This window comes from Triticum aestivum, chromosome 7D (genome assembly GCF_018294505.1).
Source record: "Triticum aestivum cultivar Chinese Spring chromosome 7D, IWGSC CS RefSeq v2.1, whole genome shotgun sequence".
Taxonomy (NCBI): domain Eukaryota; kingdom Viridiplantae; phylum Streptophyta; class Magnoliopsida; order Poales; family Poaceae; genus Triticum; species Triticum aestivum.
In genome coordinates, this window is record NC_057814.1 from 437,324,840 (window position 1) to 437,331,416 (window position 6,577).

The following is a 6,577-nucleotide window of genomic DNA, read 5'->3' on the forward strand; positions in this document are numbered from 1 at the left end:
CGGATGCACGGTTTGCAAATGGCAAGCAAAACAAAAATGACACGAATCTGCGATTAACAGCATGATAGCACTTAGAATGCAACAAGTAACAATGCTATAGCACTCCAACATAGCAACAAAGCATATGGCAGTAATCTACAGGAGATGCTTGACAAAAGATGAACACTGAGCTATGGCTAGATCACAACACAGCAGGTTCAAACAAGCATGGCAAAAGTGCAAAAGATAACAGGATCACAGACTTGGTGAAATTACTGGACCTGCCTGAAACAGCATCAGGTAGCAATGTTCAGAGCACAAAATCAACATGCTACAGGAACTTAACATGGCAAAACAAGGCATGACAGTATTCTACTAAATGCATATGACAAAATTCCTTTACTGACTATAAGCCAAAAGGACCAGAAGATATGATGGCAACCATGTAAACATAGCAAGTTTCGTTAACAGGTTTCAGACTTGGCAGAAAACAGAGCATGGCAGAAACAATAATATGAAGGCATCTTGGTGAGCTTGATGCACTCACCACAAAGCAATGCATGACAAAATAATCATACCTACAGCAAGATGGAATGTTTATGAAGCTATCCATAGCAAGAGAAAATACATAGCATGGATGAACCAACTACAACAAGCTTTGCAAAATTGAATAACACGTAAACAATCTGCCAGAAATATTTTATAACAAAAGTAGAGCAAGATTAAGTCATGCTATGGCACTCCATAATTGCACACAAGGGCAGGAATGGATCAATTACAACAATATCTACAAAACATCCTTACTGAACATCTCCAAAATATGCATGGATCTCTCTGTAGCATCAAGTATACATGGCAACAAAATAACATCAGAAAAAGACGGAGAAATTACTCTCTGAAATCAGAAACATTACGGAGCCTAGTTTGAATGCTTGTTCTAGTCACCACAGAGATCACAAAAATACATGGCATACGCCTCTGTAAAGATGGCATGGCATACAACAAAACACATGTAGAGCTCATGCCCATAAGATGCACAGATTAAATGCAACAAAAATAACAAATCACCAAGTTCTGCTAAGTAACAGCAGACAACAACAACTAGCACTCTTGCACCAGAGATTTGGGCATAAAGATGGACTCTAATGAACATGGTGCATTTGAGCAAAATGTAGAGCATCACGATACGAACATTTCGATATATTACACGCGCGAAAAGGAGCTATATGCAGAGAGTTATGACATGAGAAAGTATGCAACATAATGTAGAAAATCTCAGACTTCAAAATTTCAGGGAATCTCGGGGTCAACCTTCGTTTGACCAGATCTGGATCGGCTCGAGGGAGCTCTGCTCGCCGGTGACGGGAGAGGAGGGGGCGACGGCGGCCGGCGTCGGGACGGAGAGGAGGCGCTCGGGTCGGAGAAGGGGGCGAGGACGGCGGGCGGCGGCGGCCGGCGTCGAGGCCGGCGCCTCGGGGTGCGGCGGCGGTGGGGCACGGCGAGGCGGCGGCGCAGGAGGGCGCGCGCGGGGACGAAGGGCGGCGGCGGCGGAGCGCACGGGCCCGCGGGGTCGGCTACGGGCCTCGGCGGGCCGCACCGTACGGGCGGTGGCCGGGGCCACGTGGCGGCGGCTGGTTCGCTGCGGCCGTCGGTGGGGATTTGTCCGGCGCGGACCGGACGCGTCCAGCGGCGGAGAGGGAGCGGGGCTAGGGTTGGACTGCGAATGTTTCGGGAAGGGATGCAAATATATAGGTAGAGGGAGCTAGGAGGCTCCAAATGAGGTGCGGTTTTTGCCCACACGATCGTGATCGAATGACCTAGAGCATGGAGGTGAGTTAGAGGGGTTTTGGGCTGGTTTTGAGGGGGGGGGGTTTTGCTGCAACACACAAACGGACTTTGCGGTTACCCGGTTAACCGTTGGAGTACCAAACGACCTCCAAATGGAACGAAACTTGACCGGTGGTATACCAAGGCCACTTGATAAGCCTCGGCCCATTCCGAGAACGTTCAACACCCGCTCACGAAAAGAAAACAAGAGGGGTGCGCCGGAGGAGGTGGGAGCGCCGGATTGCAAAACGGACAACGGGGAAAATGCTCGGATGCATGAGACGAATACGTATGCAAAATGAGATGCACATGATGACATGATATGAAATGCAAGACATGAACAAAATGCAAAACGAAAGACAAAACCCGACCACGAAGGGAATATCATATCACATGGCCGAAAATGGCAAGAGTTGGAGTTACAAATATGGAAAGTTACATCCGGGGTGTTACATGGAAGCTTTGTGGTTGATGACTCGCCAGAAGATGAGTGGGAAGTACCCTGATAATTTGAATCAGACGGGTTAAGAGGCTGACGGAAACAACCCGCCTTGGGGCAAGAAGTGTCAAGAGTATAAGAGACCTCTGATCGGCGTTTCTGAAATTGAGTATTCGGTAAACCGGCGGAGGTAACTACCTGGCCGTTGTGCCGGGTTGTGCGGCGAGCCTCGTGTTGCTGCGTCTTCAAAAGAAAGTTTGGGTCCAAGTAAGCAAGGGGTGAGAAAATTTTACTTTCCGGTTTGCTCGACGGATTTTCAAGGTTGGCAGAGGATCTAATGAAGGAAATATGCCCTAGAGGCAATAATAAATTTTTATTTATTTCCTTATATCATGATAAATGTTTATTATTCATGCTAGAATTGTATTAACCGGAAACATAATACATGTGTGAATACATAGACAAACAGTGTGTCACTAGTATGCCTCTACTTGACTAGCTCGTTAATCAAAGATGGTTATGTTTCCTAGCCATAGACATGAGTTGTCATTTGATTAACGAGATCACCTCATTAGGAGAATGACGTGATTGACTTGACCCATTCCGTTAGCTTAGCACCCGATCGTTTAGTATGTTGCTATTGCTTTCTTCATGACTTATACATGTTCCTATGACTATGAGATTATGCAACACCCGTTTATCGGAGGAACACTTTGTGTGCTACCAAACGTCACAACGTAAATGGGTGATTATAAAGGTGCTCTACAGGTGTCTCCAAAGGTACTTGTTGGGTTGGCGTATTTCGAGATTAGGATTTGTCACTCCGATTGTCGGAGAGGTATCTCTGGGCCCACTCGGTAATGCACATCACTATAAGCCTTGTAAGCATTGTGACTAATGAGTTAGTTGCGGGATGATGTATTACGGAACGAGTAAAGAGACTTGCCGGTAACGAGATTGAACTAGGTATCGAGATACCGACGATCGAATCTCGGGCAAGTAACATACCGATGACAAAGGGAACAACGTATGTTGTTATGCGGTTTGACCGATAAAGATCTTCGTAGAATATGTGGGAGCCAATATGAGCATTCAGGTTCCGCTATTGGTTATTGACCGGAGAGGTGTCTCGGTCATGTCTACATAGTTCTCGAACCCGTAGGGTCAGCACGCTTAACGTTACGATGACAGTTTTATTATGAGTTTATGTATGTTGATGTACTGAAGGAGTTCAGAGTCCCGGATGAGATCGGGGACATGACGAGGAGTCTCGAAATGGCCGAGACGTAAAGATCGATATATTGGACGACTATATTCGGACTTCGGAAAGGTTCCGAGTGATTCGGGTATTTTTCGGAGTACCGGAGAGTTACGGGAATTCGTATTGGGCCTTAATGGGCCATACGGGAAAGGAGAGAAAGGCCCCAAAGGGTGGCCGCACCCCTCCCCATGGGCTAGTCCGAATTGGAATAGGGAGGGGGGGCGCCCCCTTCCTTCTTTCTCCTTCCCCCTTCCCTTCTCCTACTCCCACAAGGAAAGGAGGAGTCCTACTCCCGGTGGGAGTAGGACTCCCCCCTTGGGCGCGCCACCTCCCCTTGACCGGCCCTCTCCCCCTTGCTCCTTTATATACGGGGGCAGGGGGGCACCTCTACACACAATTGATATACGATATTTTAGCCGTGTGCGGTGCCCCCCTCCACCATATTACACCTCGATAATATCGTCGCGGAGCTTAGGCGAAGCCCTGCGTCGGTAGAACATCATCATCGTCACCACGCCGTCGTGCTGACGAAACTCTCCCTCAACACTCGGCTGGATCGGAGTTTGAGGGACGTCATCGAGCTGAACGTGTGCTGAACTCGGAGGTGCCGTGCGTTCGGTACTTGATCGGTCGGATCGTGAAGACGTACGACTACATCAACCGCGTTGTGATAACGCTTCCGCTTTCGGTCTACGAGGGTACGTGGACAGCACTCTCCCCTCTCGTTGCTATGCATCACCATGATCTTGCGTGTGCGTAGGAATTTTTTTGAAATTACTATGTTCCCCAACAGTGGCATCCGAGCCTGGTTTTATGCGTTGATGCTATGCACGAGTAGAACACAAGTGAGTTGTGGGCGATATAAGTCATACTGCTTACCAGCATGTCATACTTTGGTTCAGCGGTATTGTGAGATGAAGCGGCCCGGACCGACATTACGCGTACGCTTACGCGAGACTGGTTTCACCGTTGGGAGCACTCGATGCTTAAAGGTGTCTGGCGGGTGTCTGTCTCTCTCACTTTAGTTGAACCGAGTGTGGCTACGCCTGGTCCTTCCGAAGGTTAAAACAGCACCAACTTGACAAACTATCGTTCTGGTTTTGATGCGTAGGTAAGAACGGTTCTTACTAAGCCCGTAGCAGCCACGTAAAACTTGCAACAACCAAGTAGAGGACGTCTAACTTGTCTTTGCAGGGCATGTTGTGATGTGATATGGTCAAGACATGATGCTATATTTTATTGTATGAGATGATCATGTTTTGTAACCGAGTTATCGGCAACTGGCAGGAGCCATATGGTTGTCGCTTTATTATATGCAATGCAATCGCCATGTAATTGTTTTACTTTATCACTAAGCGGTAGCGATAGTCGTAAAAGAAATAAGTTGGCGAGACGACAACGATACTACGATGGAGATCAAGGTGTCGCGCCGGTGACGATGGTGATCATGACGGTGCTTCGGAGATGGAGATCACAAGCACGGTGCTTCGTAGATGGAGATCACAAGCACAAGATGATGATGGCCATATCATATCACTTATATTGATTGCATGTGATGTTAATCTTTTATGCATCTTATCTTGCTTTGATTGACGGTAGCATTATAAGATGATCTCTCACTAAAATTTCAAGATAAAAGTGTTCTCCCTGAGTATGCACCGTTGCGAAAGTTCTTCGTGCTGAGACACCACGTGATGATCGGGTGTGATAGGCTCTACATTCAAATACAACGGGTGCAAAACAGTTGGACATGCGGAATACTCAGGTTAAACTTGACGAGCCTAGCATATGCAGATATGGCCTCGGAACACAGAGACCGAAAGGTCGAGCGTGAATCATATAGTAGATATGATCAACATAGTGATGTTCACCGTTGAAACTACTCCATCTCACGTGATGATCGGACATGGTTTAGTTGATATGTATCACGTGATCACTTAGAGGATTAGAGGGATGTCTATCTAAGTGGGAGTTCTTAAGTAATATGATTAATTGAACTTAAATTTATCATGAACTTAGTCCTGATAGTATTTTTGCAAATTATGTTGTAGATCAATAGCTCGCGTTGTTGCTTCCCTGTGTTTATTTTTGATATGTTCCTAGAGAAAATTATGTTGAAAGATGTTAGTAGCAAAGATGCTGATTGGATCCGTGATCTGAGGATTATCCTCATTGCTGCACAAAAGAATTATGTCCTTGATGCACCGATAGGTGACAGACCTATTGCAGGAGCAGATGCAGACGTTATGAACGTTTGGCTAGCTCAATATGATGACTACTTGATAGTTTAGTGCACCATGCTTAACGGCTTAGAATCGGGACTTCAAAGACGTTTTGAACGTCATCGACCATATGAGATGTTCCAGGAGTTGAAGTTAATATTTCAAGCAAATACCCGAGTTGAGAGATATGAAGTCTCCAACAAGTTCTATAGCTAAAAGATGGAGGAGAATCGCTCAACTAGTGAGCATGTGCTCAGATTGTCTGGGTACTACAATCGCTTGAATCAAGTGGGAGTTTAATCTTCCAGATAAAATAGTGATTGACAGAATTCTCTAGTCACCATCACCAAGTTAGTAGAACTTCGTGATGAACTATAGTATGCAAGGGATGACGAAAGTAATTCCCGAGCTCTTCGTGATGCTGAAATCGACGAAGGTAGAAATCAAGAAAAACATCAAGTGTTGATGGTTGACGAGACCACTAGTTTCAAGAAAAGGGCAAAGGGAAGAAGGGGAACTTCAAAAAGAACGGCAAGCAAGTTGCTACTCAAGTGAAGAAGCCCAAGTCTGTACCTAAGCCTGAGACTAAGTGCTTCTACTGCAAAGGGACTGGTCACTGGAGGCGGAACTGCCCCAAGTATTTGGTGGATAAGAAGGATGGCAAAGTGAACAAAGGTATATTGGATATACATGTTATTGATGTGTACTTACTAGTGTTTATAGCAACCCCTCAGTATTTGATACTGGTTCAGTTGCTAAAGAGTAGTAACTCGAAACGGGAGTTGCAGAATAAACAGAGACTAGTAAAAGGCGAGGTGACGATGTGTGTTGGAAGTAGTTCCAAGATTG